Here is a 12523-nt window from a genome sequence, read left to right as displayed (position 1 = left end):
ATTATACTTACTTTAAAAGCTCACTCAAATTTTCCCTTTTTAAAAAAAATACACACAAGCTGTCCTGCACTATTCCCCAACCAATAGGCCACACAGAAAACCTGCTTCCTCTGAGAACAGCATTTAAGGCAATGCAGATTGAGGGTGTATAATATGAGCTGAAATTGAATCTCTCTTTTTGAAAGGGGATAGAAAAGAAAATAAGCACCTCTATTCCACTCAGTATTCACCTACCCCAGAGGGTTCAAGTAATGTTTGGAAAATCAGCACAGGGGGGGTGCGCGGGTGGAGGAGAAGAGGGAAAAAAAAATCACTGTTGAAATGTGCCGGATGATGATGGCAGAATACACACCAGGTTTGCAACTTAATGACAGAATGAAAATTAAATTTGCCAAGTTCAATCTAGATCACAGGGATCTGAATTGAACGCAATTCTACACTGCAAACTGTATCAAATTAATTGTGTTGATGATGCACAGGAAGGACCAACTAATTAGACGTCAGTTCCCTCTACAGCACATGTGCATGCTACTTTTAAACCATAAAACATTTGAAACAATTTGAAGAAAAATTGTCTGCAGGACATATTGTGCATGACAAGGAAGCACTTAATGTGAGGGACAGTTCCTTGAAGGATACCTTCTCTTGTTGTACGGCATTCTCACTTTATATTGTAACTGCAGTAGCTCTAGCTAGTCTTTCAAGCTAGACTGTCCATAAGTACGATCCAAAAGCAAACAAGCCAATTTTATTTTGTCACTTAAGCATCTGTTTAAGAAATCCTGTTTTGCAAGAGTAGCTTTCATGTGCTGCTCTACTGGTTTTATGCTCGTTGGAAGTTGGTCTCTGTAGGCATGCTTGGCTGCTCTATATAATAGAAACCACCGGACCAGTTCCGAACATTCACTTTACCAAAACAGTTGGCCTTAAGCAGACGCCACATTGGAAACCCATATTTTCATTAATCTACAGTGACGTTTACAGTCTTTAATACAACCAAAAAGGAGAAATCATAGTCTGACAATGGTTGCATCCCTCTATTGTAAAAGTGGCAATAGATACTGGACCAGTTTCAGTACATCACTTTAGGTACTGTAATAGTCCGCAGGTTGCTTTTATGTTACTGCAGACCACAGGTATTATGTAGTAGGGCAATTTCAAATTCTTACACATTGTTAGTTTGAAACTTGTAGGAAAGGTATGCACAGAAAACCTTACGGCAGTGCTATGCAAGAGCTCAAGATCACTATTAAAACTACTTTACACCATGGCATCACTAAGTTTCACAGGAACAATGGACAACCCAAACATAGGCCCACTGTTACATAGATTATTGTTAGAGAGTAAACATAACAAAATATAAGCTGCTTCACTGTATGCAATACTACTACAGAATATACCCCCTTCTCCCAGTGCTGCACGGCCAGAAGTGCCGTCTTTCAGATGCGGCGTTAAACCAAAGTCCTGTCTGTCTGCTCAGGTGGGCCCAAAAAATTCCAGGGCACTCTTCAAAGAGCAGAGGAGCACTACCAAAGGCCTGGCCAATATTTCTCCCTCAACTAACATTACTAAAACAAACCATCAGGTTATCTATCACATTGCTATTTGTGGGACCTTGCTGTGTGCAAATTGGCTGCTACATTTGCCTAGAACAGTGACGACAATTCACCAGAATTTAATTGGCTGTGAAGTGTTTTGGGACATTCTGAGGATGCGAAAGGCTCTACATAAATTCTTTTTCTGGTTGGTTTATGAACATCTTTTACCAGTTATAAACATTCTCCCTTTTCCCTGTTCACCCTGGGCCCTGCAGCAACTGTGGCTGTCCAGCTTCCAGTTCCTAGTTCTTCACCAACGGCACTTTGTACCGCTACAGGTGACTGCCAATTTTCTTTCTCCTACAGAAAGCACCTCGTGTCTGGGCAATGCATTCCACAATGGCACAGCCAAAATGGCACTATGTTGATAGAGGGATTGCCGCAAAGCAATAAAACATAGTTTCGCTTAGTACAGGAATAGATAATTGTATGTTAACTACAGGGTGACAGGTGAGCCAGCTATGCAATGGCTCTGCTTTTTATGGTCTACATTAACAATTTGGACTTAAACGTAGGGGGCATGGTTAAGAAATTTGCAGATGACACAAAGATAGGCCGTGTGGTTGATAGTGAGGAGGAAAGCTGTAGACTGCAGGAAGATATCAACGGACTGATCAGATGGGCAGAAAAGTGGCAAATGGAGTTCAATCCGCAGAAGTGTGAGGTGATGCATTTGGGGAGAGCAAACAAGGCAAGGGAAACAATAAATGGGAGGATACTGGGAGGTGTAGAGGAAGTGAGGGGCCTTGGAGTGCATGTCCACAGATTCCTGAAGGTAGCAGGACAGGTAGATAAGATGGTTAAGAAGGCACGTGGAATGCTTTCCTTTATTGGTTGACACATTGAATATAAAAGCAGGGGTGTTATGCTGGAACTGTATAAAATACTCGTTAAGCCACAGCTTGAGTACTGCACACAGTTCTAGTCACCACATTACAGGAAGGATGTAATTGCACTAGAGAAGGTGCAGAGGAGATCTACGAGGATGTTGCCAGGACTGGAGAATTTTAGCTATGATGACAGATTGGAAAGGCTGGGGCTGTTTTCCTTGGAACAGAGGAGGCTGAGGGGTGATTTGATTGAGGTAAACAAAATTATGAGGGGCCGAGATACAGTAGACAGGAAGGACCTATTCACCTTAGCGGAGGGGTCAATAATCCTTCTACCCGAGGGTGGTGGGGGTCTGGAACTCACTGCTTGAGAGGGTGGTAGAGGCAGAAACTCTCAACTCATTTAAAAAATACTTGCAGGGCTACGGATCAAATGATGGAAAGTGGGATTAGGCTGGGTGGCTCGTTTGTCAGCCAGCACGGACACGATGGGCCAAATGGCCTCCTTCTGTGCTGTAAATTTTTTATGATTCTAGTGCATGCAGCAATCTGACAACAGTCTGCCTCACATCCCATTCTCAAGCATGTGTTCCTGAGTATAGCTTATTTGAAGTATTAATTGTATACTATATTCAGACTAATTTGAATACAAATTAATTTTCAAAATTCTCAAAATGAGATTGATATGAACACATTCTGTAACACTTCTTAAACACCTCAGGCTTGCAACTTCTCTGGTCGCCTTCAAAAGCCTCGTCAAAGCCGTTGGTCACTTTTCCCAATTCATCGCCAGCTACTGCTTGGCATTAGTTTCTCCTTCGTGAAGCACCTTCGGATGTTTTACTAAAAAGGTGCGATATAATTGCAAGCCGCATTAAAACACTTCATTTGGAATAGTTGAGAGATGCTCCCTTATGACGTTCGGTCTTGTGTCGACACAACGCACCCTCAAAAAGAGCAATTTTATTGGTCATCTCAATCTGAAAACACACTGAAAAATGCTCACTTACTTAGTTTCAAGCTGCAAAGCGCTTTGAGCGATTCAATTAAAATACTGTTTCAGCTTGCTCCCAAAACGTTTTCATATTAACGTTCTGTTGTGGCGGTAACATGGGGACCCAAAGTGGCTCATTAATAGAAACTACTTCCACGCGATTGTTAACTGGTGAAGGAGGTATCTATGACTCAGTTTCAACCGTCCCTATTACAATTCAGACTGTATTTTGTTGTTGATTCCTATTACAATTCCGACTGTTTACTCGGATTCCTTCTCCTTCGATCCTTTTGCAGTTTTGGCTGATTGCAAACTGCAGCAATTGCCTCTCCGGGTCTCCACGGCGAGGCCAACCAGAGACCAAAATTCAGCAAAACAGTCTACTGAAAGCACACTGTCGCAACTCTTAACTGAAAGGAAAAACACAAACTAGCTGGCGATAAAACGTCCTTGGGGAAAAAAAATTGAAAAGCTGCTGAGCACTGCGGAGAATCGGTTCCTACATCACCTCTATATCCGGACAGGGGGCGGCAAACCACTGAAATACTCCAAACTCCTCCAGCACACGCCTTAGCTAACATTGGCAAACAGTGACATCATGCTCAAAGTGAATCGATTGCAATGCCCGGACGAATCTACCGAAAATGTTACAAGTATTGCACAGAAACCGAAATAAGAGTTTTCTAAGGCGATCAAACTCACCCGGTTAATAAATTTGATAACCCTCTAAATCTGTAATCCAATAATTAAAAATGGCAAGAACTGCAATAATATCCCTATCGATCGCGGTTCGGAGATTTGAGTTTGGAACTTCGATCTGTTTCGTTTCTTCCTCGTGTTTTGTAAGGGAGAGAAGCTGACACCTCGTCCTTGTGAAGCTGGAGCCTGGGATCCCGACCCCTTAAGCCGTGTTACGTTTCCGCGCCTAAAAAGGGGCAATTCTCAGATTTCTCCACGGACTTACTGGAGCAGATAGAGTCGTGGACTCTTGACTGTCTCTCTGAAAGAGTACACAACTTAGACTGAGGTAGGTGGCGCAGTTTCAGCCAGTTCACCATCTCCTCCCCTTTAACTCTCACATACATACATCCACGTGGAAAACTGCACACATTCACGTACGGTTACTGAGCAAGACATAAAACGAGAACTTACTCAACGCTATAATTGCGTTTGAATGCATATGTTAAGAGCGTTTTGATTTGTACACAGTGAATGAAAGGATATGGCAAGATGATAGATTCCTAGGTGGAACTAGCACAATTGCAAGTTCAGAACTGAGCCATACTGATCAGATCAGTCTCAGGTTGGATAGCCAGGATCTTGAGTGAGCTAGGGCACTAAACTTGCTAGCCTCAAGATGGTTGTGGATAAGTAAGGCCAACAGCCCATCTTAGCTCATCCATTCCCAAAGAACCTCAAGGTCTCCTCCTTTCCCCAATCACAGCATTTACTTGTTCCTTATGTTATAAGCAGAGTTAAACAATCCCATAATTAATAATAGATCAAGTCAAAACTTTGCAACCCTGTCACATCGAGTTGTGAATGGTGGTGCACAATTAAGCAACCAACAGGAGGCGGCAGCTCCATGAGCATCCCCATCCTCAATGATGATGGAACCCAGCAAGTGAGTGCAAAAGACAAGGCTAAGCCGTTTGAAACTATCTTCAGCCAGAAGTGCCAAGTGGATAATCCTTCTCAGCCTCCTCCTAAGGTTCCCACCATCACAGTTGCCAGTCTTCAATCAATTCATTCATGCCACGTGACAGCAAGGAACGACTGAGTGTCCTGGACACAGCAACGGCGACAGGCCCCAACAATATCCCGGTTTTATTGCTGAAGATCTGTGCTCCTAGTTCAGCTATTCCAGTGCAGCTACAACATTGGCACATCTATTCAATGTGGACAGGACATAGCTGGACAATTTTCCAAAAGCAGCAGCACAAATCCAAACCGGCCAATTACTGCTCCGTCAGCCTACTCACATCAGCAAAATGATGAAAGGAGTAATTAAGAGTGCTATCAAGCAGCACTTACTCACAAATAACCTGCTCACCGATACTTCGTTTGGGTTCTGCCAGGAACACTCTACTCCAGACCTCGTTATAGCCGTGGTCGAAATATGGATACAAGAACTTAATTCCAGAGGTAAGACGAGTGACTGCCCTTGACATCAAAGCATTCAACCGTGTGCGGCACCAAGGAGCCCTAGCAAAACTGAAGTCATTGGGGTTCAGAGGCAAAACTCTCCAATGGTTGGTGTCATACCTAGCACAAACAAAGATTGTTGTGGTTGTTGGAGGCCAACCATTTCAGCCCAGGACATCGCTGTATGAGTTTCTCAGGGCAGCTTCCTAGGCCCAACTAACTTCAGCTGCTTCATCAATGACCTTCTGTCCATTGTAAGGTCAGAAGTGGGGCTGTTTGTTGATGACTGCACAGTATTCAGCTCCACTCACGTTTCCTCAGATAATTAACATTCACGCCACACAAGTGCCAGGCAATAACTACCTCCAACAAGAGTCTAACCACCTCCCCTTGACATTCAATGGCATTAGCACCACCAGGGCAACTAGGGATGGGCAATAAATGCCAGCAACACTCACATTCCAAAGAATGATTTTAAAAAGTGGTTGTAGGTTTGCCTCCACTAATTTATCTGGATATCTATTCCATGTGTTCATTACTCTATGAATGAAGTCCTAAATTTCCTGGTTTGAACTTGTGCCCTCTTTTCCTACTGCTACAGCTTAGCTTGAAATAGTGTTCCGACTGCATCATGTCTAAACCATTTATTACAGGGATGTTCAACCTATGGCCACAGGGCCAGATAAGGCCCCAGAGCCTTGACAATCCATTCCTTAAAACCTAGACAATCGAGGCCTGTTTGTGGAAATCTGGCACTTGAAGCCCAGGCAACTCAATTCAATTTGTGTTGATACGTCCTCTAAATTATGTGGGCCTGGAAGGATGGAAAGGACTCTTAGAGCTGTTAATCCTCAATCAGAAAACCAAGAACTGTTAGCATCAGCAATTTGAGATATTTACAAACTTACATAAGCATTTAAACTTTGTATTTGGCTCCTGAGGCTCCATGGTATGCATTTATGCAGCCCACAAAAGAAAAAGCTTGCACATCCCTGGTTTACTATATTAATAGAACTCTACAAGGTCTTCTCTCCTTTACCTAATTTCAAGGCCGAAAAGACCAAATCTGTCTGCTTTTTCATGTTAGAGGCCAGTCTTGGGGTTCTTTTCTGAATTTGGGGTTGAATGTTTGCTGTATGTTTCAGTAACCAGAACTGGACACAGTATTCAAAGTGTGGTTCAATCAGATACGTACAAGTTCATCTGATGCACATCTTCAACCGTACTCAGTTTTGACCGTAGTTCAGCATTCTATTTGGTTTGCTGATTGCTGCTTAGTGATTTGACAAGTGCAGAGTATATGAATATCCCTAAACCTTTCAACTTCATCCTCATTTCAGCACTACTCATGAAGTACGTCTGCAGTTTTCTTCATATATGCAATACTTACAATTGTCTGTATTAAGTTTTATCTACCACTTACATGTTAATCTAACTTATTTTGTAGGCCCCTAGCTGTCTCCTCAGATTCAACTGCCTCCTCTCAGTTTGCTATTATGTGCAACTTACGTCCTGGCGGGATATAGTTCCACAGATTCCGCAACCTTTCGGTACCTTTCCTAAGTGGCCATTCTTTATGTGTAAGCCTAGACAGCAAGTCTTGGCAAACTATTTGATTCTTGGTGGCATCAAAGCTGAGTGAGATCGTTCATGATACTTACCATTTATACTTGCAGTTTATCACATCTTAAAAGTGCCTAACAATGAATTAGGGCAGTAAATCCTATTCTCGAACACTTCCCAGCAGGGATCACTGGATAGTGAGCTGGAATGGAAACTTCTGCTGCTTTCCCCCTCCCCCAACCCCCACCACCCGCCCAGGAGCACAGATGCCAATTACAGCTACTAATACCCTGACTGAGAGCAACGAACTCAATTTGGCATTTTCTAGTCTGCAAAGTAGGCTGCCATTTCCCGAAGCTACTCCTACAAACAACTAACTCAGGTCCGACAACGAAACAACAATGGACATTCTTGTCCTCTATAATGCACTAAATAAGCGAGAGCTCTGGCCATATGCACATTTTTCAGCATGGTTACTTGGAACGGGAACCTTGGTTGATATTTAACTTTGTATTCAGTGGGGAAATGAAATAAAAACATTAAGTTGATGTTACAAAACCTCACTTGTGAATTGTTACATAGGAACATAAGTAGGCCATTCAGCCCCTCGTGCCTACTCCGCCATTTGATAAGATCATGGCTGATCTGTGATCAAGCTCCATATACCTACCTTTGGCTCATATTCCTTAATACCTAAGATAGCTTTTTGGCAACCAATCTCACATTTAAATTTAGCAATTGAGCTAGCATCAATTGCCGTTTGCGGAAGAGAGTTCCAAACTTCTACCACCCTTTGTGTGTAGAAATGTTTTCTAATCTCACTCCTGAAAAGGTCTGGCTCTAATTTTTAGATTGTGCCCCCTACTCCTAGAATCCCCAACCAGCGGAAATAGTTTCTCTCTATCCACCCTATCCGTTCCCCTTAATATCTTATAAACTTCGATCAGATCACCCCTTAACCTTCTAAACTCTAGAGAACACAACCCCAATTTGTGTAATCTCTCCTCGTAACTTAACCCTTGAAGTCCAGGTATCATTCCAGTAAACCTACGCTGCACTTCCTCCAAGGCCAATATGTCCTTCCGAAGGTGCGGTGCCCAGAACTGCTCACAGTACTCCAGGTGCGGTCTACCCTGTTCTATCCTTTTTTGATCCAAAGTGGATGACCTCACATTTGTCTACATTGAATTCCATTTGCCAGTTTTGCCCATTTACCTAATCTATCAATATCTCCTTGTAATTTTATGTTTTCATCTACACTGCTTACAATGCCACCAATCTTTGTGTCATCGGCAAACTTAGATATGAGACTTTCTATGCCTTCATCTAAGTCGTTAATAAATATTGTGAATAATTGAGGCCCCAAGGCAGATCCCTGTGGGACTCCACTAGTCACATCCTGCCAATTTGAATACTTACCCATTATCCCTACTCTGTCGCCTTTCGCTCAGCCAATTTCCTAACCAAGTCCATACTTTTCCCTCAATTCCATGGGCTTCTAACTTAGCTAACAGTCTCTTATGTGGGACTTATCAAATGCCTTCTGGAAGTCCATATAAATAACATCCATTGACATTCCCCTTTCCACTACTTTAGTCACCTCTTCAAAAAATTCAATCAGGTTTGTCAGGCACGACCTACCTTTCACAAATCCATGCTGGCTCTCTCTGATTAACTGAAAATTCGAGGTGTTCAGTAACCCTATCTTTAATTATAGACTCCAGCAATTTCCCCACAACAGATGTTAGGCTAACTGGTCTATAATTCCCCAGTTTCCCTCTCTCGCCTTTCTTAAAAAGCAGAGTGACATGTGCAATTTTCCAATCTAGAGAACTTTGAAAGATTATAGTTAGGGCATCTGCAATCTGCTCACCTACTTCCTTTAAAGCCCTGGGATGGAAACCATCTGGTCCTGGGGATTTGTCACTCTTTAGTTCTATTATTTTCTTCTTTACTGTTGCTTTACTTATGTTAATTTTATCAAGTCCCTGTCCCCGATTCAATATTAGTTTTCTTGGGATTTCCAGCATGCTATCCTCTTTTTCTACTGTAAATACTGACGCAAAGTAATTGTTCAACATGTCCGCCATTTCCCCATTGTCAGTGACAATATCCCTACTTTCAGTTTTTAAGGAGCCAACACTGCTCCTGACCACCCTCTTTTTTCCTAATATAACTATAAAAAGTTCTTCGTATTGGTTTTGATATCCCTTGCAAGTTTCTTTTCATACTCTCTTTTTGTAGCTCTTACTATCTGTTTTGTGACCCTTTGTTGATCTTTGTATCTTTCCCATTCGCCAGGGAGGGAGAGGGGGGTGGAGGGAGGGAGGGAGGGGGGGATTTCTGAGCCTCCCGATTCTTGCTACATAAGAGGAGACGAGAAGGACCAGATCGACAGGTAAGTGCCTTTATTGCAATGATTGTGGGTCAGGAGAGTTTCCTCCAGGCCCAACAAGCTTGCCTGCCGCGAACCAACACATTCGATCAGCTGAACCACCCCCCACCCCATGTCTCTGACCATCCCTCTCCCACATCATCAGACTTACCTACCATCCGACAGGCAGCCAACCTGTCAATCTGGCTGTCTGACGGGCAGGAAACCCGCTGAAAAAAATGTCCTGCCCTCAAAAGCGTCAGGACGTCCAGGAAACACAAACTTCAGGGTTTCCCATCCGGAAAATCACCCCCCAAAACAGCTCAGTGTAAAAATCCAGGCCCAGATGTCATTATGGTTATTTTCACATAAACTAGAGAGTTCTGTTATCTATTGTGTATGGAAAGTATACAAGAGTACAATTTACAGCTATTTGGACAACAGCAAATGCTAATAATCAACAGTGGATTTAACTGGTTTTGTAACTCATCAGGTTTCCAACACTTCCTATTTATTTTAACCTTAGTATTGACTGAGCCATTGCGTGAGGAAATATTTCTCAACGCTCTACTGAATGACAGCAGTAAGCTATAGGCTTCAGTGAATGGCAACAAAGCACAGGATGTCAACTTCAAGCACGATTACTCTCAACCTCTTCTGCAACACTCAGGACAACAGATGACCAATACAATCCCAAGCAGTAGTTACACAAATACTGTATATATATTTATTTATCTGTATGATTAAAAGTCTTGCATATGTCTGTAACAACACAACTTACAAACAGAATGGCTTTATACAAGGTTCTGTCTCCTCCATCACTTGGTGTCAGATAAGCAGTTGGATATCACAATAGCAGTTATGAAGTTAAGGGTGATGGCAAAAAACGTATACCGGGGTGTCATCAGCAGATATACAGACACTCATCCCTCGGTGACAGATGAAATTGCCGAGGGGCAGCAATGCAGATGGCCACCTTTGTGTGTGGCTGCCTCAGGATGTGTGTAGAGCCCCAGTATGCAAACACCAAGTGCCACTCCATGCTGAGTTTCTACCTGACCAATACAGAGAAGGCTAGGTCTGGCCACACTGGCTGAGCAGGCGCAGGACATCCTGTCCAGCTGGACCGCCCCCCCTCCCCCCCCCCACCTGTTCCAGGTGGAGAATTTCACGAAGAGGAAACCCTTCGACCACAAGGCCGTCAGACAGTGGTCGACACGAATCCTGCAAGGAATGGAAAGAGTGGACTCGATCGTTTTTTTCCCCCTGACCAGACGGTCGATGCCATGTGACAGAACATCGTGTCACCGGAACTGACTAACAGGCACCAGGATGTAGCCTGGGTGGTGGTGACAAAGGCCCTCCAAGTGCGGTCCTTCCAACACGCACAGAACCTCAGCGCACCACAAGCTGCCCTTGAGGCTGCGGTGGGAAGGAGACCGTTGTCCACTTCCTGATGGGCAGCCCCTTTGCGCAGAGCGTGTGGCAAGAGATGCGTCGGTATCTGTCCCGGCTCATCCCAAACAGTTCGGTAACACAGGACGCTCTGCTCTACCGGCTGTACCCCAGGACCCATAACGAGACAGATATCATCTGCGGCTGGAAGACCATCAACTTGGTGAAGGTGGCCCTTTGGTCTGCCCGAAACCTGCTGGTCTTCCAGCTGAAGGAGCTGTCCACGACCAAGTGTTGCCGACTGGCGCATTCGAAGGTCAAGGAGTATGTGCTGCGAGACGCACTGAGGCAAGGTGCGACCTACGCAAAGGCTCTATGGGGAAAGGCCATCGTATAAAGCCACCCCACCTTGTATTGTACAGAATGTATAGAAAATATGTAGTGTTTTTAAAATTGTAACAATTAGATCATAGTGTATACGATCTGCACTGTATTGCTTTGAACTGCTGTGTTGTATTTTGTGCCCTTTATTTGAACTGTGTGTAAACTGTGTGTATCTTTACATTTTAAGGAATAAAGTATATTTTGAAATTTAAAAAAGCAGCATGCAGATGAGGAATAGAAAGAGCCAAGCATAGAACGTCTAATCATTTGGGAGGTGCTGGTGACGAGAAGAGCCAGTGCAGATGTGTTGACGATGTTGAGACAGTTAGGAATAGAGAGGCAGTGGAGGAGGACTGAATGGTTAACACAATCAAAGGCCTCAGACATTGCTGTGGACAAGGAGGAATAATGCACTATGGTCACAGTCTCAAAGGACAACGTTGGCAACGTGGACCAGGGCCGTCAATGCTGTGGGCAAGGTGGAATTCTAACTGAAAAGGATTCGGCTGAGAAATACCGAGAGAGGTCATCAAAGTGATCCAGTAATGGAAGACAAAAATCACTGTGCGCTCAAACCCCTGACCCTCGGATTTGAGAATGTGGAGGTGAAAGTTGGGAAAGTGGGAGTTACACACTTGAATTTGGTAGGAATGAGGATGTCAAAAGTGGAGAGAGTTGTCAGCAGATCAACTGAGCTGGCAATATTGTGGTGGTTGGAGAGGGAGTTGGGGTGGTGGTGAAGGAGGTAGTTTTTTTTCCCCAGGGACAGAGGGTGATTACAGGATTGCAGGGAAAATTAAATGGTGAGAGAAATGAGGAAGTTAGCGATCAAGACTTAAGAGATGGCAAGGTCAACGAGGTGGTCATGAAGGTAATATGTGTGTAGGTTGAAGTCACCGAGGATGGAGGAGTCATTTAGTGCTTACCTAGTTGTTAGAAAACAGGGCCTGCCTGATGTCGAGATCTGGGGTCTGTTTACTGCAGAGTTTCAGGTTGTGTGAAGGGAATCTGCCATGGAGTTCCTTAAGTTCATTTTTTTTTGCATGGGTAAGCTATGGAAGGAGGGAAGTGAAGATAAAATAGCAACTTCATTGTTCTTTTGATTCTTTCCTGTTTATAAAACTCCTCTCTTAGGCCTCAAAGCAGTAAAATTTGTGAGTAGAATCTGTACTTTCTGCTCCTTAGTTGGCTTGCATTCTGCGATCTTTCAGCAATTGGGCATTTACGGTAGTTGCAGACG

At 43.6% G+C, this 12523-nt stretch overlaps 1 protein-coding gene and 1 long non-coding RNA gene across 2 annotated transcripts in view; one reads left to right on the top strand and one right to left on the bottom strand.

Annotated features, from left to right (window-relative positions):
- Positions 1 to 12523, bottom strand: part of rpl38 (ribosomal protein L38) — a 535859-nt gene that overhangs the window by 39799 nt on the left and 483537 nt on the right. The gene's annotated exons all lie outside the window — the stretch shown is intronic.
- On the top strand, positions 4013 to 11499 carry LOC137341158 (uncharacterized). The gene is made up of 2 exons (XR_010966972.1): positions 4013 to 4449; positions 10031 to 11499. It is a non-coding gene; the product is annotated as an uncharacterized lncRNA (long non-coding RNA).

This window comes from Heptranchias perlo, chromosome 23, assembly GCF_035084215.1.
Source record: "Heptranchias perlo isolate sHepPer1 chromosome 23, sHepPer1.hap1, whole genome shotgun sequence".
In the NCBI taxonomy this organism is placed as follows: Eukaryota; Metazoa; Chordata; class Chondrichthyes; order Hexanchiformes; family Hexanchidae; genus Heptranchias; species Heptranchias perlo.
Note: the sequence above shows the minus strand (reverse complement) of the source record. Positions and strands in the feature narration are given on the sequence as shown.